Source organism: Strix aluco, chromosome 23 (assembly GCF_031877795.1).
Source record: "Strix aluco isolate bStrAlu1 chromosome 23, bStrAlu1.hap1, whole genome shotgun sequence".
NCBI lineage: Eukaryota > Metazoa > Chordata > Aves > Strigiformes > Strigidae > Strix > Strix aluco.
Genome location: NC_133953.1, coordinates 2,037,703 through 2,054,484, shown reverse-complemented (window position 1 = coordinate 2,054,484; position 16,782 = coordinate 2,037,703).

The window sequence follows — 16,782 nt, the reverse complement described above, 5'->3', positions numbered from 1 at the left end:
TTCTTCTGACTTGGTAATTAGCAGCACTGGGTAATTAGGGTGTAAATAAGGGGTCTTGTGCTGACAGTCACCGATCTTCAAGCACCATGTGCAAAAGCTGTTAATGCAGGGAGGGGGCATTCCTAATGTACCCAAGTGCACTTTAATTGAGGACCACTATGCACTGGCTTAAAGTCAAAGAATTCTATTTCAATATTCAAGGCTGTAATGGCTTTGCAGAGCAGCTAATGGGAAATCAGAAATGAAAATGCAAATGTAACACTGGAGGAAATACTGTGTGTAAGGCTAGGTAGTGTTTGTTGTGCTGCTTTTCGGAAGAGAGATGTTTGAGAGAACTGGAGTGTATGATTCACTGTCAGCCCACTGCAGCAGCTGTGTTACTTGACCCAATCATTAATTACTTTATGCTCAAATGAAAGCAATGTGTGAACACAAGCTATTAAGATGAGGGGGGCAAAACCCAGCACACCCAGGTAAATGAGATCAATAGGTTCACTGCATGTGAAAGAGATCTACAGCTGATTAGCACAGATTCACTGACTTGGCCTAAGGTAGTATGGAGAGGCTGAAGCAGGGCCTGTGGGTCTACAGCATTCTCTATGCAGCCTGTTTAGAAGTAAGCTAGTTCAAAAGCTCTGACTTAAAATATTTTCTCTAGCACTTTCTCTCTTCAGCTTTTAAGTAAACATTTCAGCTTTATTTTTTCCTATCTGCCTCTACATACAGCATAATCTTTTGCCTATTAAGTTATGCTTTGATACCTTGTCTAGATGCAAGAACCTCCAATCATCGCATTTCTGTTTTCCCCTCTGATTCTAACAGTTTACCAGTGAGCCATTTAGATTGAAGTTTGAAGTCTCTCAAAGTGAAGGGAGTCATCTGTGAGGAGACTGGGAGAACAGTGGAAATGCAACCGATTTGGAGGACAGAACACAGGCCTTGGACTTTGTAGCACAAGGTGAAACAGATGCTCGGCCCCTTAGTTGCATGTTGTTTTTTGGAAGGGGTATTCTGAGAAAGAGAAAAATAAGCTAATATCCTCTAGCGATCAAAGCTATGAATAGAGATTTCTGAATAATCTTGAATCTTCCTACTGTTTTTTTTAATGAATTGATTTACTTGGAGGTGCTGCCCTAAAGGCTAATGAGGCAGTGGAGAGATTTATGGATGATATTTTCCAAGCTCTGATGGGACTTTTTTAATGCCTAATTAACTTTGTATCAAGGCATATACCAATCCTCCTGAAATTTAAGCTGTTGAGAATCCAGTTCTTAATAATGTATACTCAGGACCGATGAAAATGGAGTCTTTGCTTTCCAAACTTATGCTTTCCTGATTTACCTTGTCAGACCTCAGGGAGACCACCAACATCACTGGTTCTAGGCCTAGGCCTTTTGTATGCAAAGATTTGGAACTCTCCATGTAAGATGTCATCTTATGATGAAGAGTTGAGGGAGTTGTGTGGAAAGTGAAATTGGTTGTGTGGCTGAGACTGAGAACAAACAAGTGGCTGCTTGGTGGAGTATGTATCTCCTTTTAGAATAGTGTAGGGGAAAGACTGAGCCAAATATAAACAACTTTGGGAAGCCGGAAATACTTTCAATCCCATGAAAAGAACAGTATTTGTGGAAAAGTTGGGTAGCCTCATGCTGTATATAAACTATGCCCTACTATCTTCAGAACAATGCAAGCATCTCCACACAGTTTGTTTTTTAAACAAGCCACCCGGAGATGTGAATGATGCTTTATGGCTTTGGTTTTTCTCATGGAATGTGTCTGTTTTCAAAGTGAGATGGTTTCAAAGTATCCTCAGGAGATAGAGGCCTTTGGACTTTGAAGTTGATACTGTAATTAAGGCCATATATTTATATAAAAGTAAGCATTTGGGATGAGAACTCAGTTTCCTCCTTTCCTGCTGCTGATGTATGAGACTGGTGCAGCAGCAAGTATTTTGCTTCTTAGTTCTGGACTTGGCAATTGAGACATCTCTTTTTAGCTGCATATGCTCAGGATTAGTACAGATCACTAACATTCACAAAAAAAGCGGCTGCCAAAGTGGTTGCTTGTGTGGTTCTAGGCATCACTCCTGGCAAATTCCACAACCCTCTGAGGATGCTTGGAAGATGACTCCAAGAGTTCAAGCTCAGGACACTTCTCTTAAATGCTATTTAGAAACTGGATTACAGGAGCTGCTACAATCTGTCCTGTAAAGTGCTACAGAAACAGAATAAGGAATAGACTCTTCCCAAAACCATTAGCACCTTATACTGTAGTGAGAGGAAGGTTTAAGGTAATTGAAGCCCTAAGGAAGGGAGGTGGCAGGAGGGAGTTGGGGTTTTGATTTCATGAATCTGAATCCTGTGTTCTAGCCACAGCTGTGCTACACTCTCCTCCTGGCTCTTCTTGAGTTTCATCACAACAGGAAGATTATCTGGCTGTCAGTTCCTGAAAACCAGGTAGTCGTCTCTTGGTTAGACCCCCTGGATATGCCCAGCTGGAGTTCTGTTTGAACACATCCAGACTGTGCTTTCCGGTTCTCTTGAAGTACTTAAAATGTGTTACCTTTTGTGACTATCAGAAAGTGGTGTACCAAGCTAGTAAGCTCTTTCTGTAAGCACCATTTTCTTCCTTTCACTTCCAAGTGGTTATATGTTTTCTAGGTCGCAGCTCAGCTCTCTGTTATATTACAAAGTGAGAGGTAGGCATTTAGAAAAGTACCTTGCTTGTCCTCAGCAGAGAAAGGAGAAAACCCCCAAATCTCCCCAGAAAATAGTTTACCTGTAAGTGGCATTCCACCTGAGGGGGCATGCACCAGATGAACCACAATGCAAAGTAACTAGGCTGTTGCAAAGAGAAAGGAGGCTGGAAGGATGGGAGAAGTACTGACCCCCGTAGTTCAGGCTGCAACAATTTCTGAGTGTGTCGCTTTCATGCGGGCAGGAATGGGAATCACTTCACATCTAGACCTCAGCTGGCATGATTTACTCTTCCTTGCAGTCCTGAGGGTGTCGTCATAAAATACTCCACTGCCCTTTGCCTGCATCATCTGTCCATTCTGGAGAGGGGAGCTATAAACACTGGGTAAGGAGAAACAGTTTATTCTCTTACACTGCAAAGAGGAAACCAAAGCAGAGTATCAAGCAGCTGCTATTAATATGGTCTCAGAGTGGTAGACTGCTTAGTGCTTTAACTTATGGACTGTGGTGAAGATGTATACTTCTCTTAACTTGAGGTTTTCAAAGAGTACTGAATTAATTCCTACCTTATAGCTCAATAGTCACAGGATACTTAATTCACTCAGTTTCTGTGTGAACTCCAGCTGCTGAGACTTGGGCATTTTGCATGATGCCCTCTTTGTAACACCAAGAATGGGATCTATGGTAGAGTTTTTCAATGAGTAAAAAATATACAGCATTATAATAGAGATTTCCAGGAGTTCTACAAATGAGATCCAGTGGGTTTGGGCTATCTCCTCTCAGTGTCTGTGTGAGAACCTGCAATGGGCTGCTTCTGGACCATTTTTTATAGAGCTTGGTATGAGTGAGTTTGGGAGAAAGATTGTTGCCTGTTGATGTGACCTTCAAAAGGAGAGAGGGAATTTTAGGTTTGAGTACAGGCTGAAATGTCTTATTTCATGAAAAAGACACAAGAAAAGTTGAATTAATTGATGTATAATTCCCTAAGGGAATAGGATTTTATTAGAGGAAATGACTGCCAAAAAAAAAAATCTGAAAATAATTAATACCAGCACTTCCAGTTTAAGTGCTCTGAAAGATAGAAAAGGAGGAGAATTTATAATCCAGAGCACAGGAGCTGAATTCAGGGGGCTGTATGTTTTATTCAAGGTATTGAACAAGCTGATTCTGAGAAGCAGATATTTTACAGTTTCAATTAGCACAGATTACTTTATTACTTTCTAGGCTACCAGACAGTAATTATTTTTGTAATGAGAAAGCTTTGCAGGTTTTCTAATTTGCACTGTACATACGGAATGAAATACAACAATAAACTATAACGACAGGAAGTCAGATCTTTTAAGAACTTAGACTCTGAGAATGGACGGATGGTTCAAGAATACATTGTTGAAAATTTACAGCATGCAAATGTTGTAAACGTATCATCAGGCAAATTAGTGTTTATAAGCAAATAGACAGTATTTTAAAACCCCTTTCATTAGGGGGTGTGGTAGGAGAATAGGTGGAGCTGTGTGTGTGATACAGCCCTTGTTAGAATGTATTTTGAGAAGGAACTGGTACAAGTTAAAAGATTAATGAATCTGTTTTAGGCGCTTGTGCTTGATCTCACTCAACCTGCCTAATTTCAGACACTGAAATGAGGAATCTAAGCTTTTCAAAGAGCCTCTTTCAGTGGTGTCCGTTGGCAGGACAAGAGGCCATGAGCACAAACTGAAACACGGGGGATTACGTCTGAAAATCAAGAAACTTTTTTTTACTGTGAGGGTGAGTGAGCACTGCAACAGGTTGCCCAGAGAGGTTGTGGAGCCTTCATCCTTGGAAATACTCAAAAGCTGTCTGGATGTGATCCTGGGCCCTGCTTGAGCGGAGGGGCTGGACAAGATGATCTCCAGAGGTGCCTCAACCATTCTGTGATTCTGAGCTCAGAGAACTAGCTGAGGGGAGGAAAGCTTTCTGTTGTGTTGAGGAAGAAAAGATCCAGAATTTTGAATGGAACTACCTGTCCATTCTTCAAGACACTACCTTTACAATAGAGAGGCAATTCCCAAGATGCATTTCTTTGCACCTTATGTAGTTTGTGACCAAATCTACTGTAATTTAGACAGAGGGAGGGAAAAGTGGGCACTGAAGAAGTACTTTTCTTGTGAGGATCTACTTTCATGATTTGCACTGCAAGGCGAGGTAACAGAGAAGCTGACCAAGGCACTTCCCAGGTGGTAAAACTGTAACTCAGGCATCCCAGTGCATTCGCTTACAAGTACAGCTACAAGCTATGTACCCGGGTCCACCACTCAGATTAACATTTAATGTAGTGACACAAGTCACTACAGACACAAGTCTGTTTGCTGCTTTACGCTTTTATAATTTCCAGCTGTGGGAGTGCAGAGTTGAAGTGTAAATTCAATTCCACAGCCTCACCAGCAGAAAGTAGCTAGTGATGTAAGTGTAATAGATAAGGGGTGTCACTACTTCAAAACCTATTAAGAGACAAGAAGTCAGTTGACAGATACTTGGCAGGTGAAGAGGTTTTGTCTGTAGTTTCAGGGGACCAAGAGGACTGATGGAACACTTCTTGCTGTGATGGTACTTGCAGCAGCATAGCCCTTTCTTGTGCACTCTGCTTTGCATAGTGGTGGGAAGACAATGAAAAAGAGTTGAGCAGGGATCCCACTTGGATGAGTTAGTTTGAACTGACACCCTGTCTCCCATCCTGATGGCATGCCATGATGATCTAGCCTGCTTTCATGCTTGCTGACAAACATAGATGTACCAACAGGTCTGGCAATAAAAAAACTTCTCTAGCCAGTGACATTTTCCTTGAAGGTAGAGCAATTAGAATAGCAAACTCTAGTATTCTTCTCCTTCCACCGCAGTTGCGTTTGAGAAGAGACCAGAACTGTGAAGCTGCTACACTTTGATACAGAGAAAGCAAACCAATTTAAAGGGAAGAAGATGAAAGGAAAAGCAGTTCTGTGTAGTGTTAACTTTTTTGCATCCCCTTGGAAGCTTTTATCTTTGGAGCAATCACCCTTCTTTATGATTGCATAATTAGGATTCAGTTGAGTTTAACAAGCTCATGCTGTGATATTGTTAGTGAATTCCTAATACTATGTATTCCAGGGCGCTATCTTAAAGACTGATTGATAATAATAGTTTCATACACATGAAGGATTCCAGCCACCAGTGTCCATCAAACACTGGCAGCTTTTCCACTGCAACCTCTTATTGTTGCCATCAACAGGAAGAGCTTGTATCTGCTGCCTAAGTGAGAAGGGGACTGCTGCTTCATAGATTCATCTCTGCAGAGGACCTTGAACCCCTTCAAAAGGAAGGAAATATGAGAATATAAAGTTTTATTACTTATTTTGTTATTAACACAATCAGCGAGGGTGGTAAATGATTTAAACAAAACTGCCAGAGGAAAGTGATCTTTTGAACTCATCACTTTGAGACTTAGATGCCTTGCAGGAAGATCTGCTCTGGTCCAGCACAATTTGTCAGGTTCAATAAAGAAGTAACTAGAAGGAATTATTTGTCCTGTGTTAGATGGGAGGTCAGTTCAGATGATCTGATATTCCCTTTTCCCTCAAAATTGTTGACTTGTGTTCATAAAGCCCACAGCAGCAGCAGACACACACACAAAACAAGCTTCAACTAAAAACCACTATTTGGAAATGTTTTCAGTAGTTCCTCTCTTTTTCCCTGCAATATAACCTTGCTGTTTTGAGTGGAGATTGACTTGCTTTAAACTAGTGTGGCCAGGCAAAAATCAGTTGTGTTTGTATCTAGGTTCTCCAGCAAAAAAAATGAAAGTGATTTCTTTTGCAGCTCACTAAGGGGCATGGACAGTGCAGCCTCTGATGCACTGAAATATGTCTTTCGCTACCACTGAGGTCTGTAACTCACTGACGTGATTATCATGAGGAAAACAACAGAGGACTGGGGATGCAGAGTGTAAATGGTTTAAACAATAACAGTGTCCCTCTCAGACATCCTAGTGGGCTTTCAGAAATAACTCACATTGGAGTGTAGGGAAAAATATATGCAAATATATAGATATATTAAAATTCTTTGCAGCCAAACAAGAAAGCACAGAGATGAGGGACCTGAGGCCGGTTTATCACTTTGGTTCCAACAGATAGTCAAATAAATAAAGTCCAGTGACATCTTTATAGCCCTGATGGAAAATGGTTTTATCTGGAGAGCTTATGTGTCTACACAGCTCTCTTAGTCTGACCATGTTTTTAGGAACACAGAAAATGCTTTTTCACTTTGAAGCATAGGAAATGATGAAGGGTGAGGTTCTCATAATCATAATGTCCTGTGGAGCTGCAAGTCTCAAGCTGTAGCTTCTCAGGTTCTATTGGGCAGTGTTGTGATAAGGTCTCTGCTTGCTGGAGTAAGCAACATGCCTGTTCCTTATCTTTATCCTTATCCACAGCTATCTCTCGTTATCAGTATTATTAATTTTGTGCAGTGTTCCAAATGTTCTCCAAACTTTCTGATGACAATCTACTGTGCAAGCTTAGGCCAGTTCTTCAGCATTTGAATAAGCTTAAGCAAACAAGCAGTGCCAAGCTATTAGTCCAAGTTGGAGGCTGAGAATGCTAAGGGTGGAGCCCCAACTGGTCATGGTAGAAAGGTTGAACAATTATAGTTTCTTGGGGAGGAGGGGCAAAATCCCCTTATTGTGGAGCTTCATTGACATCTTATAAATCTCATGACCCTGCTGCTGTACTGTAGGTTCTCTGCTGTGTCCAGCTTGACTATAATAAGCAGTATCTCTAGCACTGTGATTGCGCATCCCCTTGCAGCACTGACTTCCCAACTTCTCTGAGGGTACTGAGGTAGTATGTTTTCCATAAGAAATAAATATTTTAAAGTTTCTTCCTCTGTGGACTTGGAATGGAAAAGATTCAAATAGTTCTATAGTACTGAAGTCTGTGTTACTTCCCTTTGAGACACCTCATTGAAATGTTGAAGCCTCCTGTATTAAGGAGCAAATGCAGAGGTATTATTTAGTAGCTATAAATATACTTTAAAATATTTTAAAATAAAAAGTCTACAAACAAAGTAGGAAGGGTGAGAAAACTAAATGGAAAACCAGGAATGTATCAAAGCCTAATACTACTTCTTTATGTGAATGATATCCAAATTTTTCCATAGAAATCTGAAATAGACCAAATGTTTCTATTTCAACAACCCTCTATTTTCTTCTTGGAAAGAGTTTGGTTGAGAAGAGTTGTTAGCTCAAAAAAGACAGGACTATGTGTAGTAATAGGCATTACAGCTAAAAAGAAACTGCTGTGGCCCTGCCCTGTTTTCTATGTTCAGGCAGAACTGAGATTTTATTTTGCTCTAGTACCAATCCATAAAAGTGTGATTAGGAAGTCTGGCTTCCAAGCTGCTATTTAGCAGATGTCCCCATTGTAAAATTAGATCTCTTGTTTATTCCCTGCCTGTTGTTTCTTTTCAAAAGTATCCATTGCCCATCACCACAGTGCAAACATGTGCATGGCACAGCAGACATGCTACAAACACCTAGGAAGAATTGATCATCCCTTTCTTGTGCTAGAGAATGGAGCCAGAACAATTCTATCTGCTCTTCTGGTATCTTGTGGCTCCCCAGTGTGGTGCTTAGCTGCCATTCTTCTCCAAGTAAATGTGATTACTCAGAGTGGAACATTAGTAATAAAGGTCTCTGATTCTACATGGCAATTGTGCATATCCTTATCAGCCCTTTCCAGTGATTATTTTCCTGGCTCAGAATGTCATGACTTAGTCACCATGAAAATCCTGCATGGAAGGCATTCCTTTTCTTGGCCCTCTGGCTCAGTCATACGACTGTAGTTTTGCACAAATAGGAATAAATAAGAAAACCAGTTCAAACACTAAGGACTGTGTCTTCCTCTAGTAAAAACCAATATGGTTCCATTTATTTCCCAAGCTGTGGTGATTTATACTACCTGGTTTTCTCTGTCTCTGATGTGGTTTTCATCCTGAAGCAAAATAAGGGAAAATAAAGCAGTTTGATCATTTATGGGACAGACATGATGGCCAATGTAATCACTTTTTTCCTCATTTATGAAATAGTGCTGAATTCGTGAATACTTTTCATCCTCTGAACTCCTTCACTTGACAAAAGTACCACTTGTTAAAGGAAAAGTTACCTACCAATACGTACCATGTAGGCCTAAACTATGGATTAGGCTGCAAAATGCTATTGTAGTGGAAAACCTAAAAATCACTAGTCAATATGAAGTCCCCCTGTCAAGGCTGCACTGGTGAGCTGAGCTAATGAAGCTGTCTATGAAATGATAGCAGCAGGGAGAAGATAATTTATCCTCATTATTGCTCTGCATCTGGCAGCATGTCAGAAAGGCTCTTCTGACGTTGGCTCACGAATGTGGCTGCTGACAGTGGGAATAGTTTTTCAGGCCTTCTGCGACAAAGCCTGAACTGTGCACAGGGCTGAGTGGGCTCACACTGAGGAAGCACTATGCTGTGAGCAGTGCTGTCATCTGCTCCTCAAAGTAGTCCGGACCACTTCAGTGGTAGCCCCTACTGCTGGGCCACAATGGGTTGCCTGGGATCTGTGGATTGGGAACTTCAGGCTTAGCTATAATATTTAGCCTAAAAGACAAAGCTTTATCTCTCTCTTGCCTGACTCTGGCAACAATCAGAGCAGAGCGATTAGTAAACAAGGTCTATCAGTGTCAGTGGACACCAGGCTCTAAGCATGCCCTTTGCTATCTTCTCTCTCACTCCTAGTTTAGGGGATGAAGTAAGCAGGTGTGAGATGGAAGCAGGCACTGTTTCATTGCTTTTTTGATGTGTAGAGCTATTGTAATTTTAGCCCTCTGAAAGTCAGCTGCCTTATAATTAAGGCTTTGAGCTGTTTTTTCTTTGCCTTTCATCTCTGAGGTCATGTTTACCAGGAAGAAAATAAGTAAGAACTCTCCCACGATCGACTCTAGAATTTTATCCTTAGAAAATGCTGGGTTTAAAATGATTGTGGTCAGTTAAGGGGGCAGCACTACAAATAAATACAAATAATGGTGAATCTCCAAGTAATATGGTTCTATCATATAGCATAAGCTCTGAGAAACAGATCGAACCCTTTGGCCGACCCTGTGACCTCGATGGCTTTTTCGAGATAGCGGTGAGACTTCAGTGTTACATGCCTCTTCCTGCCCAGTGTTGAACTTGCTAAATGCCTTCATTAATGATGCTTGCTTGTGCTTCCCAGTTACTATCAAACTCCCTGCTACTAACTGCAGACAACTTAGCTGAGAGGGTCAGGAACAGAGCTTTAGACACTTCTATCTCCAAGGTTATTGGCACAAATCCCACAGAAACAGCAGTGACTGTCATTTCAGAATTGCTGTGATCTGATAGCTTTTGTCACTGTGTTGCCCTGCTAAAAGTCAAACCAGGGATCCAGCAGCCAAAGGATCTCAATAAATACCAGTTCTGTTTGCTATGTGGCAGAGAGTACTGAAGAGATTTTCATGCCGTACCACTGATATTGGAGTTGCTTAGTCTAGAGACTGGGCAGATAAATAAAAGGCAGTAGGAAGAGGGGAGTATACATTGCAATTTATGCTGGCTAGAGTACAGCAAGAGCCTTTGGCAGCAGCGACTGACATTTCTGTCAGATATTGGGAAACTTTGCCAATACTAGAGCTGAGCACTGGGATGAATTGCTTCATGAGGGACAGGAGTAAGTGGGTCAAGGATTATCTGCTTTCAGTTAGCACAGCATCTGGGCCATCAGAGAGGGAACTGAGGTGTCGGCTTCTATGTTCTTCGCTCTGCTTGTTGCCTTGGATGAGTAATGCTTCTTGCTGCCTCTGTTTTGCTGGAGCATAGAGATGCTTTGCTACCCAGAAATTCAAAGTGCTGTGTAAAGTACACTGAAGCTAAATGATGTAGTACGTAAAGCCAAGTATATCCTACAGCCTTAAATTTAATCTACAGAATCGCATTCTGTGCTATGAATAATAATTTATTACTGTAAATTACCAAAACAGATGATTAATTGCCTTGTATTAGCACTGCATTCTCCAGTGAAATTACTGCTTCAGCCATGGCTTAAAAAATCTTTCATCTCTTCTTCTTCAAATGAAAACAGTAGCACCTTCTTACGTGTTAATCAAGCCCTCCATTAATCAGGATAACACATGATAATTGTGATTACAGTTAGAAATCAGTTAAAGCTCACCTTAAAATAAAGCGTGGAGAAGGAAGCAATTAACGTAACAGAGCCAGCACACCTGAAAGAGGCAAATATTTTTGACAACACCAAAAGCTTACTTTTCATTTTTGTGTATATCTAAAATAGCTCAGAAGCTGCCAAGGAAAGAAACCGAGCTGGGACTTGTCTTTCCTCACAAACAGAGATGTATCCAGAGATGTTTAGGGCTAAGCAGCAGTGCCTTGGCAAAAGCCCAAGGATGTTGCATGATGTGCAGCATAGGAGCAGTCCAAGGGGATGGCTGTTTCAAGCATCCCTGTCTGCTCTAGACTTCTTCCCTTGCCCTGCAAATATTAGCACAATGATTGAGGCAAATGCTTTCTGTGCTGCCTCTGCCCCAGTGCTAAGGATGGTGTGAGCAGAAATTAGGTGGATCCAGGTGTCCATCTCTGCCCCTAATCTTGTGGGGGGGGAGCACTTGGTCAGGAGGGTAGGACTTACTATATGCTCCCATGTTCCCACTCACTGTGGTCACATGTGCCAAGGCATGACTGTGTGTTTAAACCTTGTCCCTTACAATGGCAAACAACAAGCTGTGAACAACTCTACACTGGGCCTGTACTTGAGCTACATTGTAGCTGATTCTTACTGCACAACAAACACCTTTATTCCCGTGGCTTTTCTTAAGCATCTATCTAGGATGTCTAATACTGGAGCGAAGACTTGTTGCAGGCCAGTGGGGAGAGGCAGGTGTCACACTCCCAGAAGTGAAAAGGCTGAATTTTGCCTCTCTAATGGTGCTTTTGGAAGTGCACAGTGCTGTGCACAGTGCTATGCACAGTGCTCTCAACTAGGTGATGGCTTCAGCCTTTGGCAGGTGATCATTCATGTGCATTTAAAGCCCTTTGGTGCCCATAGCATCTCAAGCCCTGTGTTGCTTTGTAATCAAATGGATTTATTCACTGCCTTTTCATTTCCTCACTTCAAAACGTTCTGGTGCTGCTTCTCGAACAAACAATTCTGTAACTCAGGTGTATAAACATTCCTCAAAGGCAGAGAGATTAGCTTCTGCAGCTATTAGAGTGAAATGTTAAATGTGGGTTTTGTCTCTCCTGATCCCCGGAACTAATTCTGGTTTTGGCATCTTGCTTCTCTGGTTTGCTTGTCGATTTCTGCAGCTTGATTAATGTTCTGATTTTCCAGGCTCAAAATTTAGTTGAATCTTTCAGTTCAATGTAAACACTTGCAGTGCAAAAGATAGGGACTGGCACCATCAGTGGTATGAGACTGGGGTGTCATACCAAGCTTGAGTAGATGTTTATGCACTTTATAGCAACCTCTTACTTCCTGTCCAGAACCCTCAAATACTCACTCAGCGAGGCCATTCCTCCCGTGTGTGCTCAGCTCTCCTCAGTCTCATGAAAAGCATGACTTAGACTCAGAGTGTGGCCATCCAGAAAGTGTTTGAGGAGTGTATTCCTCGCTGAGCCTCCTGCTGTGGATAAGCTCTGAGGCAGAACTTTCAGGATCTGTCTCTAACTTCCTGGTAAAAGAAATCAGTAGCTGAAATGCTTAGAGGGCCCTGTTCTTGTGCTCAGAAAAAAGGGGAACTGATGGTCAGACAGCAGAAGGATGTGAACCCACTTGTCTCGATGGGAGTAACTTTCTGGTGAGAAAATGACTGGCATAGATAGCAACAGAAATCACTGGGTTTGGACTTGCCAGCCTTGGCCTCTAATAATTAGGAGACAAGAGATGATAGTAGTTTCCCTGAGCAAGGATTGTTCATCCCTTCTGTGCCTACTAACAGCATCTTGCTGTCTTGTGCCAATGAGCTTGTAATAGGCTCCACAGGCAATAAGCTGACCAGAAAACATAGACCCAAGAGAAAAGGTGAGCTGGTAACAAGGCTGATGCAGGGAGAAGTCAGAGTTTGGGACTGTCTTTACAAGGTGAAGCTGTTTTCTTGTGCTTCCTCTTTTCTTTTTCATTAAGCTACCAAAACCAAATCCAGTTTAATTTTCAAATGTGGATCTGATAAGCCAACTCTGTCTTGTTTTCCTCTCTAATAATCTTCTTTTCAAATATCACTTGTTTCAGTAAGGACCGTTGTTGTATGGATAATTTCCCCAAAGTAAACTATCCCTTTTGGCCTCTGGGAAGTGCTAACGAGTAAAGATTGCCCTACCAGCAGAACCAACATCTTCTGTCCCCTGCCAAAGAGCCAGATGGAGGTAGGCTGTAATCAGGTCACGTAAGAAAAGGGTAACTGAAAGACTTGGAGAAGGCAAGAACTGGGAAAGGCTATCACAGCTATTTTTGATTCTTAGAGAGGAAAGATTAATTTAGATCTTATGGTGTACACAAGGAAAAAAATCTGTTTGAAAACAAAGGGGCCCAGTTCTGACTGTTCTTACAGTCTTTGTAATTAACTGCACTGATAAAAAGAGAACGCAAACTGCTTCTGCATCATTACTGAGCCCTAGTCTTTCAAACAAACAGTTCAAGACTCAGGGCTTTGTTCAAAGTAAAAAGGGAGGAAGCAAATTCCCTGGTTGCAGCAGAGGCAGATGTAAATGGAGTATCAAATGTCATTGATTAGGGAAGACAAAAAATTGTGTTGCCTTGAAAAACAGTGTTGCTGACTTACTGTAAAAATCAATGACATGTTATTACCTCAGCCCAGAATGAAAAATGTAATAGTCTAAGGCTTAAGAAGTGTGAGTCAAGTAAGATGCTTTCAGATTGAAATGTTACCATTCTTAACCAGAGTACTGTAAAGCAAAGTTTATCAACAACTCTCTCCTGATGAACCAACCACCAAAATGTTGCAGGCTCCATTTCAACTGATGTAAACTGATGAATGGAGCCATGGATAGCAATATGACAGAAGAGAAGGCTGCAAGTTAGAATTGTAGTGATGGGGTAGCATGAGGAAAAGCTGGGTATTTGCAGAAGGAAGCAAGACTGAGATACATTTACATGATGGGAGAAAAGGTTGATGTTTGACAGGAGGTGCATCTCTAGAGCTCTGTGTGTGTGTCATATTCCCTTTGTTATCCTGTGCATTGTCGTCTTGGGACTGCTGGGTCTGTTTTCAGCAGTTGCTTATGTGGTACTTTCTGTGTGCCCACGAGAGACACCATCCTATTCTCAGCTGGGTGGGGAAAGATGAGCAGAGCATGGAACATTAACTACTCCTCCCCACCCCCAGTTAAAACCCACCCAAAAGCAAAACCAGGTTTTATTTTTACATAAAATAGCTTTTAGTGTGTAAAGCCATGGGGGTGGTAAAAAAGCGATGCTTTAAGAAAGCAATTAATGTTTGACAAGATAGAATGGATGTGCAGTTTTTGTGGCAGTGATGGGAATTTGCAGGGGTTGTCTGAGAGCATCACCTTCTCTGGAGACTTGTCCTACTTGCACAGACATGGGAAGCCCAGTTTTCTAAGCTGTTTTTGTGAGAAGGGTGAATATTGTGGGGACTGAGTCATGAAAAGCTCTGCATTTGGGGCTCAGCAGTCTAGAAGCACAGTCTCTGGCTGATGAACTGTGTGATTCTTGCGTGGACTGGCCTCTTTACTGTTGGGTCTGCGTTGGATTTTAGCAGAAGTTGCACAGACATCTCTTAGGAAGGGTTTTTGTAGAGTAGATCATGCCTTGCCCTAACTGGACTTATGAAGTCCAAGTCCAAGAGATTGAAGAGTAAAACCAAGGAAGATGGGAGCTGACATCTGTAAGAATAAACTGAAGAAACAGTAGAACAAAAAGGGTGAAGGACCAAAAGGAGCAAAGATGGAGTGAAGGCCAATAGACTGAACAGCGTGAGGGATGCCGAACTGTAAAATAGGTGAGGGGAAAAAAAAAATACTGTTATTTCAGTGATCTGTTTTCTCCCCTTGCAAATATTTGAATCTGGAAACATTGATGTAGGACTAAAAGTAACCTAGGAAGAAGCTAGAAAGGATTGTGCAATTGAAAGCATTACAGCAACTCAGATATGTTTTAAAGCTCAAAGGAGTCTAGGCTGATCCTAGTCATTGTAATAGAGGCAGTTGGGGGAGTTGCAGCATTAGGTGGCAACACTGCTGTGGAAGCCCTTGGATCTTCTGCTGCTTTTCCTCTTCCTTTTCTCCCACATTAGCCAGTTCTACTTTTCTGACAATGGTTAATGGAGCTGTGTGCTTGGTGAAATGCTGAATGAATGGGAACTTCTAAAAATAGAAGTTGAAATGTTGTAGTAGAAGATGATAGTGAGGTTGGGCCTGTTCAGAAGCCAATTTCAGGAGTTGCTAGTCTATTCCTGCTCATCCATTCATCAAACAGGGGTTGGTAATCCCCATATTGTTGTGAGAAACATGTTTGTTCTGACACAAATATAGTAAATGAAGTGAAAAATGACTCATTAGGAGTGGCAAAGTCTCGTAATGCAAATGAGTGGAGGAAGTACCTTTCTCAGAGCAGTGAGAGAGGGGACATGATAACGGAGAAAGGTATTGAACTAACCTTTCCCCTCTGGTATTTAAGTTTAGCTTACCCTCTGACCAAAAGGACTGCAAATCAATTAGAGCTGACAAGTCCAACTTAAAGTGCATCAGTAGGGCAAATGGTAATGTCTCAGCATTAAGAAAAATTCTCCGCTGTTTCTGACCTTGAATGAAATAAAACGCCCTCTGCTTGTCAGCATTCAAGGTTTATCCAGTATCTGCAGAACTGCCTGTGTGTACCTATTATGTAGCACAAGCAAAATAGGGAAAAAAATCTCTATTAGTGTGCATCAGAGTTGGAGAATACTCAGGCTTCCTAAAGCTTTTTGAAGGAGCTGCTGGGTTGCTCTGGCTGAGACATGACCACTTAGAAGCCATTTGGAAAAAGAAACATAATTTACGGCATTGCTTATTTTCATCCTTCCTGTAAGAAGGTACAGGGAATTTCTCTGATACATCCAAGCTTAGAACTCATTGCTTCCTAGAAAAATGATACTTGGACATGATGTCAAATGTCAGTGTGTTCGAGGCATCCAAAGAGGAAATGGCATGTGTGTCTCTGGAAAGCATTAGCTGCGGTGCTAGGGAACGTCAATTCCAGCGTTTCTTCTTTTGCAGTTTTTTAACACTTAAGCTATTATAGTGGAGCAGGAACAGGTCAGCAGGGAACTGAAGCTTAGAAATGAGAGCTAAAAGGATTGTTAGGTCCATTTATTTATACTTCTGAGGTTGGGTTTGCAGTAAACTTTTCTCAGAATCTCAGGCAATAGCTGTTCTTCCTAACATTTCATTTGAGGAAACAGAGCAATTTTATTTTCTGAATACTTTTCTTCTGCTCAGGCTGAGGTCCAGGCTGTGTAATTCCTGCTTTGACATCCACAGAAGCATTTCTGAAGCGCTTCCATAAGCATAAATGTGACTCTTGGAGCATAACCAGAGTGCCCATAATTTAGTTCTGGACACACTATGTCAGGGTAGCTCATCGACATGCTCCAGTGTCATCTACTCCAAGTGTTTTCCCAAGCTTAATTCCATCCCCTTATGCTTTATCTTGTCCTGTCCACTCTAATCCATTTCTCTTCTTTTTCGAGTCTAGATCATTCATGTTTATCAGGTTTGCCTCTTCATCGTTGATATTTGTTGGGTGCACTGAAAGATTTAATTTGTTTAATAAAAAGCAACCCCCCTCATCGCTGGTCTTTCATTTTCCAGTGCTCAGAAGCCTTGGGCAGCACTTAAACTTTGACCCGGTTTCACCCCATCCATGCAATCTCGGAGGCATTAAAACCAACCTTTTTGTACTGGTTGGGAGGCAGAGAGAAATCACAGAAGGATGACCAAAAGGGAGCACTGTGTCCTCCTGTGCAAAGCACAGACTCCTGTGTGAACCAGAGGAAGCAGC